This window comes from Myotis yumanensis, unplaced genomic scaffold (assembly GCF_028538775.1).
Source record: "Myotis yumanensis isolate MYYU_CA2020_CCGP unplaced genomic scaffold, mMyoYum1.0.hap1 SCAF_2, whole genome shotgun sequence".
In the NCBI taxonomy this organism is placed as follows: domain Eukaryota; kingdom Metazoa; phylum Chordata; class Mammalia; order Chiroptera; family Vespertilionidae; genus Myotis; species Myotis yumanensis.
Genome location: NW_027223753.1, coordinates 55,585,010 through 55,596,807, shown reverse-complemented (window position 1 = coordinate 55,596,807; position 11,798 = coordinate 55,585,010). Strand labels below are relative to the sequence as shown.

The 11,798-nt window shown below is 42.4% G+C and overlaps 1 pseudogene; it reads left to right on the top strand.

Annotated features, from left to right (window-relative positions):
* Positions 1-8,292: 8,292 nt before the first annotated feature.
* LOC139001849 (WW domain-binding protein 11 pseudogene) lies at positions 8,293-10,182 on the top strand (annotated as a pseudogene).
* The last annotated feature ends 1,616 nt before the right edge of the window (positions 10,183-11,798 follow it).

The window sequence follows — 11,798 nt, the reverse complement described above, 5'->3', positions numbered from 1 at the left end:
GCCATCAAGGTCCATCCATGTTTTTGCAAATGGCAATATCTCAATCTTTTCAGACAGATTGCATCTTGATTATACTGCCACATTGAAATTCCATGAAAGGCCAATGATTTGACAGCTCTCAAAGTATCCATCTGGTCATATTGCCCAAAACTTTAGAAGAAACCTGACTGATACCATACCTGTCCTGGAACACTCTTAGGTGTGAAGGTTGCCATACCAGGACTCCCTTTTTCCATGCCCCTTTTTGTCTACTAACAAAAGCTTTTGTAGCAAAAATACCTTGCTTAATACGAGTTCATTAGAAGAAAAAGAAAAGGGCTTGAGGCAAGCATCCTTAATGACATAAAAAATAAAATGTCATTTTAAAAGTTGCTTTAAGAAGTTGTATATCTAATATAACTACTGCATACTGATATTTCTTATAGATGTGGCCTGCCCCCAAAACAGGCATTTCAGAGGCCTATAAGAACACTATCAGCCACAATAAACCAAGTAAAGGGGTTATAAAATCCTAATTGATAATTAATAAAATTGAATTTACAGAGGTTCCCCTTGTTCCAAGCAGAGAACACTTTTTGAAAGAAACTGAAAGGGAGAATTATTGAAAGAAAGGAAACCAGTCTGGCCAATATGTCAGCTCAAATCATGTAAGTAGGGATGTAAATTCTTATATTCCCTAGTCACATCTCTAGTTACATAAATAGGATAAATGGAGAAGAGTAAGTGTGTAGAGGGGCCCTCCCATTTTCTTTTGTTCAACTTCAAATCTAGTTCCTAAGTCCTAAGCATATGCAGACCACTGGATTATCATGCATTGTTTCATCTACTCTCTGTCTTCCAATCCCTCTCTCTGTATGTCTCTCACTATCTCCATGTGTCTCTCTCACTCCTTCCTTCCTTCTCTCCCACTCTCAGTCTCTCTCTTTTCAGAAATATCAGCTGAATTAGTCAGCATTAACTTGTCTAATGATTCCTGGTCAGTCTATATCAGATACAGATTTCAGTAAGGAAATCAGTTATAAATCAAAGTGTGGGGAAGGGGGGATTTAAATTGATCATGACCATGAATTCTGAGGCAGAATGATTTTTCAAATTAAATATTGCCCCCGCCCCTCAGGTTAAGTTGCGCTTTCCCCAAACCCCACTCCTTTATATGTGGCCCTTCTTCCATCCAACTAAAATGAGGGATTGTTTGCTTGCCAAGTCTGAGGCGGTACATGAGTATATGAAAAATAATCATAAAATATCAGAATAAACTTTTGATCAAAAAGATCAGCACTGTGTATGCACAGAGAATGTTTCTAGTGAGTGTGTTCTCCCAATCCCTTGGGGAGGCTGTACAGTTGTATCACTGCTCTAGAAACTCCTGAAATTCTCTCATCATTCCCTTTAGTGATTATAGCATCTTTAGTTTGATTGAAGATGCATTTTATGTTTGAAACCCATCCCAAGTCATTTAGAGTTAAATTTAATGATTGAAATTAGGTAAACATTATTTGAGGTCGAAACAAAATATGACTATAAAGTTCCAGCCAGGATATGTCATTCATCTTCTACTCCTCCAATATCTAGTACACTGCCTAGCACCTGTTCAAGAAATTCAAGTAGAAATAATAATAATAGATTTTATCACATGATTCATAAACTAGTTCTGAAGACTATTCTGAGAGCTCTAGAATAACCAGAGTCTCCCTAGGTATCTACTTGAAGTGAAACAGCACTAATTTTATATGTGTAAATTTGTTTTTCAAAATCTCCTTACTTTATAGACAAATTCTGAATACGTACCCATTGGTTGGGTCTGGCCATTTGCAACACTTCGATTTATCTAGCCTAGCTTCTGGTCAGGTGTTCTGGCATTCCTGTTAATGATTCAAATAAACAAACCCAAACAAACTAATCTATGATTTCCGTTTTGGGTCTAGAATAGCATTTGGCAAACGTCTTCTGTAAAGGACTAGACAGTAAATATTTTAGAATTTGTGGGCCAAGCAGCACAATTAAGGCTATCACATATTATTGAGAAATTTAAAGTATCTATACTAATAAAAGGGTAATATGCTAATTAGACCAGATGTCTTCCAGACATCCTTCCAGACAAAGCCACGGTGGTGGGGCCGAGGCAGAGGTGGTTAAGGGTGATCAGGCCAGCAGGGGAGAGCAGTTAGGGGTGATCAGGTTGGCAGGGCAGTAGTTAGGGACGATCAGGCAGGCAGGGCAGGCAGGCAAAATGGTTAGGGGTGATTAGGCAAGCCAGCAGAGTGGTTAGGGGTGATCAGGCAGGCAGGCAGGTCAACGGTTAGGAGCCAGCAGTCCCAGATTGTGAAAGGGATGTCTGACTGCTGGTCCTTTACAGAAGACGTTTGCCAAATGCTGTTCTAGAACCAAAATGGAAATCATAGATTAGTTTGTTTGAGTTTGTTTATTTGAATCATTAACAGGAATGCCAGAACACCTGACCAGAAGTTAGGCTAGATATATCACCCAGATTGGAGAGGGTGCAGGCCAGGCGGAGGGACCACTCCCCCTCCACCCCACCCCCACCCCCCCAATGCACAAATTTCGTGCACCGGACCTCTAGTAATCATATAATTGAGTATATTTTTATTATACAGATCTGAAAATTATAAGAATAACCTTCTTTGGAAGGTAATATTTCACTTAACTGGAGTCATGTTACATTCTTCTTATCATTAAATTGATGAAAATGTTTGTTTGTAAAAAGCATTCTTTTTTAAATATATTTTATTGATTTTTTACAGAGAGGAAGGGAGAGGGACAGAGAGCTAGAAACATCGATGAGAGAGAAACATCGATCAGTTGCCTCCTGCACACCCCGCCACTGGTGATGTGCCCGCAACCAAGGTACATGCCCTTGACCGGAATCGAGCCAGGGACCCTTGAGTCCACAGGCCAACGCTCTATCCACTGAGCCAAACCGGTTAGGGCTGTAAAAAGCATTCTTAGTTGGTGAATTATGCAAAACAGTCATTCATTGAGCTGGATGTGGCCCAAGGGCCACAGTTTGCCAACCCATTGGTTGTGGTTAGCTACCTTTAACTATAGGGGCTGATTTAGCTCTCTAAGAAGCAGAAGGAACCTGCTATGGTCTGAATGTTTTTGTCCCTCCATATTTACATGCTGAAATCCTACCCCCCCCGCCCCCCCTCAAAAGTGATGGTATTAGTAGGTCTGGCCTTTGGGAGAAGGTTACATCATGAGGGTGGATCCCTCAAGAATGAGATTAGTGCTCTTATAAAAGAAACATTTGAGCTCCACAGCCCCTTCTGCCATGTGAGGATACAAGAAAAAGTCTGTCACCTGGAAGAAGGGCCTCACTAACCACCCTGTCATTGGACTTCCAGCCTCCAGAGCTGTGAGAAATACATTTCTGCCCCTTACCCTGTGACATTTTGTTATAGCAGCCTGAACAGACTAAGACAGACCAGTCTGCATTTAATCTCATTAAGAGCAAGAACCATTATCTTGGAATCCAGGCCCTTGACTGTTTCCAAGCCGATCCCCTTGATACTCTAGGACAGACAGGAATTAGGGGGAGGTTAAGACTCCTAGGAAGGGACTGGCTGGGAATACTGTCCTCAGATGTACTGTATTTCCCTGATTGAAAGGCAATGTTTCTTTTCTTTTCAAAAATTATTTTTATTGATTTCATAGAGGAAGGGAGAGGGAAACATAGAAACATCAATGATGAGAGAGAATCATTGATCAGCAGCCTCCTGCACGCTCCCTACTGGGGATAGACCCCGCAACCCCAGCATGTACCCTGACCGGGAATCGGACCGTGACCTGCTAGTTCATAGGTCTACGCTCAACCACTGAGCCACATCGACCAGGCCATTTCTTTTACTTTAATATCTCTGAAATCAAGTTGAGCCTTATAGTCAATGATTTAATTTAATTGGCAAATTTATTTCTTTCTTAGTGTCAATAAAACAATGGGGAGACATAATCGATGGCATCTTAGCTTCTATAAAATATGGTAATATTTCTCATTCAAAGCTGCAATCCGGCTCCCTCTCGAATCTCTTCACCCCTGTCCGAGTAACTGTTTTTCCTATTAGAGCTTATGTTCTGCTTCCTTCTGTTGCCATAGAAATAGGCCCTTTTGGAAATGTTGTTCCCAGTGAAGGCCTTGGATGAACATCAAGACACAATCAATACTTGGGCTGCTGGGTGTGATAGGGCCTTGTTTTGGGGTAAACTTCTTTGTAAAATTAGAGTTTACCTTTTTTTAAAAAAAAAAAGCATTTAAAGTTTCTCTCCTTTCCAAAAGACAGGAGGGAGAGAATTGTTGAAAGTTAGAGCATCCAGCCTGTAACTTCTCTCTTCTGGGTTAGTGTCTCTGAGGAGGAAGCCAGCCTGCCTCAGAGTTGGCACAGAGCCCTGTTCCCTTGACAACTGCCTCTACAAATATGATGCCAAGCGCCACCTGGTGTCCACATCAAGCAAGCACAACATATAGGCAACAGGCTGAAGGAAGTTTGAAGAATATGCAAAAGTTGGAATGTGGCCAGCCCCCGCGGCTCAGTGGTTGAGTGTGGACCTATGAACCAGGAGGTCATGTTTTGATTCCTGGTCATGGCACATGCTCATGTTGTGGGCTCAAGCCCCTGTGTAGGACATGCAGGAGGCAGCCAATCAATAATTCTCTCTCATCATTGATGTTTCTCCCTTCCTCTCTGAAATCAATAAAAGTAATTTTTAAAAAAGAGTATGCAAAAGTTGGAATGTGATGAACAGAACCAGAAAGTCAGGCTCAGACCAGATGAGGGATTGTGACACATGTATTTGATTTACCATATAGAATATGAGGGCCATGTATGAGTGAACATAATGTACCATAAGAATCTTGACATATTTAAAAAAATGGTTACTGTGGATAAGACATCAAATAGAAATCAGATATCCTTTGTATTAATTCTGGTTTCGCTTTAATCAGTAGATTTTCTGTTAAGTGACAGGCACTGTACTAGAAGAGCCTAGCATTGTGCTAAATGCTTGACATAGGTTACTTCATTCTAACCTATGAGGCAGACATTAAAATGTCATTAGGAAACTGAACTCAAGGAGGTTAAATAACTTTCCCAAAGTCACACAGCTGATAAGCAGAGGAGCTGAAATACAAAATTTTACTTAGTATCATGCCTGCTACACAGTGGGCACTCAGTATTTGTTCAATGAAGAAAAACCCAATCTGCATGATGCCAGCCAGCATTGCCACACATAGACAATCACTGAAAATACCGCCATTGCTCCCGTGCCCTAAAACAAGTTACCCAAGGTTCAGGATGTCTGCCTCTCTGTTCTATTACTTGTGCAGGACGGGTCCTTTGAGGTAGAACTCAGGAGGTTTAACACAGTAGAAGGCCTAACCCTCTAAGACATCAAGGGGCATGAAAGCAAAAAATGAGAGAAAAGGAAGCAGGAGAAAGCCTTATCTGTGGTCTGATCAAGTGCTAAAATCCTTGTTACGGGTAGTGAAAGTGTTTGCTCATAAGCATGGCTCTCCTAAAGTTGTTATAAAAGTTTGCTACCAATCTTCTTTTAGTGATCTCCTGGCCTCACTGAAAATCAAATCATTTCGAGGTAAGAGTCAGGGTTCCAGGGCTATTTCCACCACTCCGTGGCTGTCTGAACTCTCCATCTTTGTGCAAATATCAAGAATTGCATCACATCACTGCAGCAACAGTCTCACCATCCATGCAGCCCTCCCAGCCATCCATCTCCCCAGCACCTCTCACAGAAGGGGCTTGAGCCAGAGATGAATCACAAACATAAGGAATGAAAAATGCATAAACGTATGAAGGAAATAAAGCTCCCCTGGAAAGGGGTAGAATTTGTTTTCACTCTCCAGGACCTGACTTTCAGATGTGCAAACCTCCAGCTTCCCAAAAAAGCATCTGGAAGTTCAGAACTACTTTCTCATCTGGCAAACTCAAGAAGTTTGACTCTAGTGTATTGTATCTGTCTCCTTAAGACTCTGAGAGCACTACAGGAAGAGCATTTTCTCTCATTCCTTACCATCTTTGTTTTTGAGAGGTTTTAGGAATAGTTTAGGCAAACATGAAGAAAAATAATAATTTGAATCCCAGGAAAGCTTTGGAGTAAATGAGATCATGTCTATGAAAGTTATGTGTAACCAGAAAGTCCTGTGCAAGTGTCAAGGTTAGGTAGGGAGGCAGAGCTCTGTATTATGGGAGTTGAACGCTGGGCCCTTGGAACCTCACACCTGATAGAAGTTCTTTGCCTGGGGGAGCCTTGGTCAGCAGACAATTTAACAGTGTGATTTATGCTGAGGGTTTTGAACCATGTAGTACCCATTTGACCTCAGAAGGGGTTGTAGACTAGAGATTAACCACATGGGCAGTCAAACACAGAGTCCCAATAAAAACTCTGAACAACAAGGCTTGGGTGAGCTTTCCAGGTTAACAATATTCCATGCATATGATCACACATTGTTGCTAAGAAAGTAACACTGTCCATGACTCCAGGGGGAGTTGACTGGAAGCTCCATGTGGTAGTTTCCTGGATTCTGCTGTATAATTTTCTTCCCTTGGCTGATTTTCATCTGTATCCTTTCCCTAAATGTATCCATAATTGTGAGTATAACAGGTTTCAATAGCTCAGTGAATCTTTTAGTGAATTATCAAATGTGAAATATGAGGGTAGTTTTGGGAACCCCCTCAACTTGCAATCGGTATCAGAAGTGAGGGTAGTAACTTCACCCCTCTCCCCAATTTTACAATGATGTTCAAAGAAAGAAGCAAATTATATACATATGTTCAATATGATACCATTTATAAAATAGGTAAAGCAATAAAGGCCCTGCATCCCTTTGTTCAGGTTGTACATTGCACAATTTCCTAGAGCACTTCCTCCAGCATAGCCTTTGTACAGTGTTTCCCTAGACTCATGCGAGCACCTGCTGCTCAAGTGAACAAGCAACTATCATAAACATTTTTAGTAACAACATAAAACATTCATGAGAATGATAACCCCCAGTGATAACTGACTGCCTCTCTGGTGGGAAAAGATGGGAAAACAATCCAGAAGGCATTCACAGGGGATTCCACCTCCAGCTGTACTATTTTATTTCTTAGGCTCCATGGAGTTCATGGGCATTCTTTACATGTATTATTCCCTATACATTTTCATATATATAAAGTATATCATTTTAAAAATGTATTTAAGCCTGGCCGGCTTGGCTCAGTTGTTGAGCATCAACCTGTGAACCAGTATATTACAATTAGATTCCCATTCAGGGTACACGCCCAAGTGTTGCAGGTTTGATCCCCAGTAGGGGATGTGCAGGAGGCAGCCAATCAATGATTCTCTCTCATCATTGATGTTTCTATCTCTCCCTCTCCTTTCTTCTCTGAAATCAATAAAAAAAATATATTTTTAAAAATGCATATTTGCATATTTGCCTGGCTGGTGTGGCTCAGGGGTCAAGCATCAACCCAGGAACCAAGAGGTCACTGGATTGATTCCTGGTCAGGGCACATGCCTGGGTTGCAGGTTCGATCCCCGGCAAGGGCCGTGCAGGAGGCAGCTGATCAATGATGTTCCTCTCTCATTGGTGATTCTATCTCTCTATTCCTCTTCCTTCCTCCTGCTCAAAAAATCAATTTTTTTAAAAACTGTATTTAAGGAACAAAATGAAAAAAATAATTCCGGGGGGCGGGGGGGGGGGGGGGGGAGAAGGGATGTCAGAGACAGAGATATAAGAAAACTAGCAGCGTACAACACCAGTGAAATCAAAAGAAGAGTTTTAAATAGGACACAATGTTCAACAGCACCACAAGGAGCTGAGGATGAAAAGAAGGAATTTGTAGAGTCGGCAATTAGAGCATTTTGATCTTTCAAAGAGAAGTGTCAACAGAGCAGTGAGAGTGAAATCCCACTGCAAGAGGTTAAGGAGGGAGTAGGAAGTGATGAAGTGGAAACAGTGTTCATGCCACTGGATATTTGGCAGTAAAAGAAAGGCTGTGGGACAGGAACTGTTGCATAAAAGAATATGTTTAAAGTCAGGAGTCTGCTTTAGAGGAGGTTTCAAGATGGCGGTTGCTGGATAGCTGACCGGGAGCCAAGGTGAAGGCCCCTATGAAGGGAAGGAGGCCGAGAATCCTCCCCTCCCGGCTTCTCACAGTCCCAGAGCCCAGCAGAAGAGTTTAGACATTTTTATGTTGATTCTGGTAGTTTTTTGTTTGTTTGTTTGTTTGTTTGTTTGTTTGTTTTTTAATAAACAAGTGAACCATACAGATTGTCAACATGGGACAAAGAGCTACATCATCCACAAAAAGTGGAAAATTTATGCACCTCACAGACCAAGCCCGAAAAGAAGCCCAGAAGAGAGAATTAAAGAACAAAAAAATAGTGCATGATGGTACAAGTTGCACTTTTGAAGATGAAGGATCCCAAACAAATTATCCGGGATAGGGAGAAATTGGATGAAATGGAGTTTAAACCAGTGCAACAGCCACAATTAAATGAGAAGGTGCTGAATGACAAGCATAAAAAGCTGTGTGAAACCTTTGAACGTATTCTACGACTCTATGAAAAAGAGAATCCAGATATTTACAAAGAATTGAGAAAGCTAGAAGTAGATTATGAACAGAAAAGGGCTCAACTTAGCCAATATTTTGATGCTGTGAAGAATGCTCAGTATGTGGAAGTGGATAGTATTCCTTTGCCAGATATGCCTCATGCTCCTTCCAACAAATTGATACAGAACATTCCACTTCCTGGTGCCCAGCCACCCTCCATTCTTAAGAGGACCTCAGCCTATGGACCTCCAACTAGGGCAGGTTCTATTCTTCCTCTTCTTGGGCATGGTGTTCCACATTTGCCTCCTGGTAGAAAACCTCTGGGGCCACCCCTGGTCCACCTCCTCCTCAAGTCTTGCAAATGTATGGCCATAAAGTGGGCTTTGCCCTGGATCTTCCCCTTCGCCGATGAGATGAAGATATGTTATATAGTCCTGAACTTGCTCAACGGGGCCATGATGATGATGTTTCCAGCACCAGTGAAGATGATGGCTATCCTGAGGACATGGATCAAGATAAGCATGATGACGGTACTGATGACAGCGACACTGACAGATCAGATGGAGAAAGTGAAGGAGATGAATATGTGCACCGTGATGATAATGAAAGAAATAACAATGAAGAAAAAAAATCAGGTCTGAGTGTACGATTTGCAGATATGCCTGGGAAATCAAGGAAGAAGAAGAAGAACATTAAGGAGCTGACTCCTCTTTAAGCCATGATGCTTCAAATGGCAGGTCAGGAAATCCCTGAGGAGGGACGAGAAATAGAGGAATTTTCAGAGGATGACGATGAAGGTGATTCTGATGAGTCTGAAGCACAAAAGCAATCACAAAAGCAGCATAAAGAGGAATCTCTTTCTGATGGCACATCTGCTTCTTCACAGCAGCAAGCTCCCCCATAGTCTGTTCCCCTGTCTCAGATACAAGTACCTCCCATGCCAGGACCACCTCCTCTTGGACCATCTCCTGCTCCACCTTTACGGCCACCTGGACCATCTGCAGGCCTTCCTCCTCCATTCCTGAGACCACCTGGAATGCCAGGACTCCGAGGGTCTTTACCCCGACTTTTACCTCCAGGACCACAACCAGACCGACCCCCTGGCCCTTCTCCAGGTCCACCTCCAGGTCTGCCACCTGGCCCTCCTCCTCGGAGACCCCCATCAAGGCTACCTCCCCCTGCACCTCCAGGTATCCTTCTACCACGTCCTGGCATGATGTGCTCACCTTTGGTGCCTCCATTCGGAGCTGCCCCACCTGGGCTTTTCCCACCGGCTCCCTTGCCAAACCCAGGAGTTTTAAGTGCTCCACCCAATTTGATTCAGCGACCCAAGGAGGATGACATCAGTGCGGCCACCATTGAGAAGAAAGCCAGAGCAACCATCAGTGCCAAACCACAAATCACGAATCCCAAGGCAGAGATTACTCGATTCGTGCCCACCACACTGAGGGTCCGTCGGGAGGAAAAGGGGGCTACTGCTGCTCCCCAGAGAAAATCAGAGGATGACTCTGCTGTGCCTCTTGACAAAGCAGCCCCCAAATCTGGTCCCGTCTCAGTACAAACTAAGGATGATATATATGAAGCTTTTATGAAAGAAATGGAAGGGCTGCTGTGACAACTTTTGATGCCCGAACACAAGTCTGTTCACATCATTGGTTCGTGGAAAAAGAGGCTCTTAGGAAACTTGGGCAAAAGAGCTACTTTTATTGTCAGGGTATTTTCTAATTTCAGTTGAAGGAATATCTTAAAGTTTAGCCTTGTTTGGAATTCACTGCATACAAGAGAGGGTATTTCGCTCAGGCTAGGCTGGTTACTGAAGCAGTTCTGCTGCAAATGTCCATTCCCTTTCATACCACCACTTTCATCCCATTTCTTCCCCTCTCCAATCCTTTGGAACTTGTGATCTGGGGCATATTTGTTTTTGATTCTCCTGTGTGCTGTGGGTTCTGGAGCAGAGATTTTTTTGGGGGGAGAGGAATAGTTCATTTTACCTCATCTTGTCTTTTGTGTTTATTTTTAATATTTCCTTGTAAATATTTTGTAATATTGTAGTGAAATGGATCACAATGTCATTTCCTAATACAAAGCAAGACGTGTGGGGAGAAAATGTAAAATTCTTTAATTAAAATTATTTCCCACTGACCTAAACTTTGAGTGTTTCATGAAATAAATAAGTGTTCTACCCCAAGGGGGTGAAAAAAAGAGTATGATTTAGACAGAATGCTTGTGTCCCCCCAAATCCATCTGTTGAGATCCCAATGCCCAATGTGATGGTATTAGGAGGTGGGACCTTTGGCAGGTGATTAGGTCACAGAGGTGGAGCCCTCATTGATGGGATTAGTGCCCTAATAAAAGAGGAGCCACAGAGCTCACTCGTCCTCTTTCACCACATTAATATATATATATAATGAACTAACACTATGAGAAACAAAAGTAACACATGTGCCCAGTTTGTGATGTGTGACATGTCGGTTAATAATAGAAGTGGCAACAGGGCATTGACTTGTGACTCTGATGAATGGCAGCAGTCAGATAAAGACCATGGGTCACATCACCTTATGAAGAGCAGCACAGAGAAAAGAATCCTAGATGGAAGCTACACAGTATTATTTGCTTCTCACCTCCTAGTGAAGTAGAAAAGGAAAGAGAAGAAGAATCAATAATGTATTTGAGGAGCACCTCAATTAGGCTATATGCCATGAACTGAATTCTGGTTTCAGACTAACAAACAGCACCAGAGAAACTAAATTTGATTCCCTGGATACAGCGAGGTTTCATGGATCTCAAAACCCTTTAGGGAGGGAGGATTCAAAGTGAAGACACTAAAAGTTGCAGCCTAGCCTTTGATTTTCTAGCAACTAAAGTACTTAATTGTGACAGGAGTAATTATGTTTTACTTCTTTTTTAATATATTTTTATTGATTTCAGACAGGAAGGGAGAGAGAGAAAGAGAGATAGAAACATCAATGATGAGAGGGAATCATTGATCGGTTGCCTCTTGCACACCCCCTACTGGGAATCAAGCCTGCAACATGGTCATGTGCCCTGACCGGGAATCGAACCTGGGACCCTTCAGTCTGTAGGCTGAGACTCTATCCACTGAGCCAAACCAGCTAGGGCTATGCTTTACTTCTTATATGGACCATCTGCCTTTCTCAAATGATTCCTATCAGCTTCATACCTCCTGAGCCGTGTGCTTAGGCTCAGGCTGTATGAATAAACTTGCTAAAA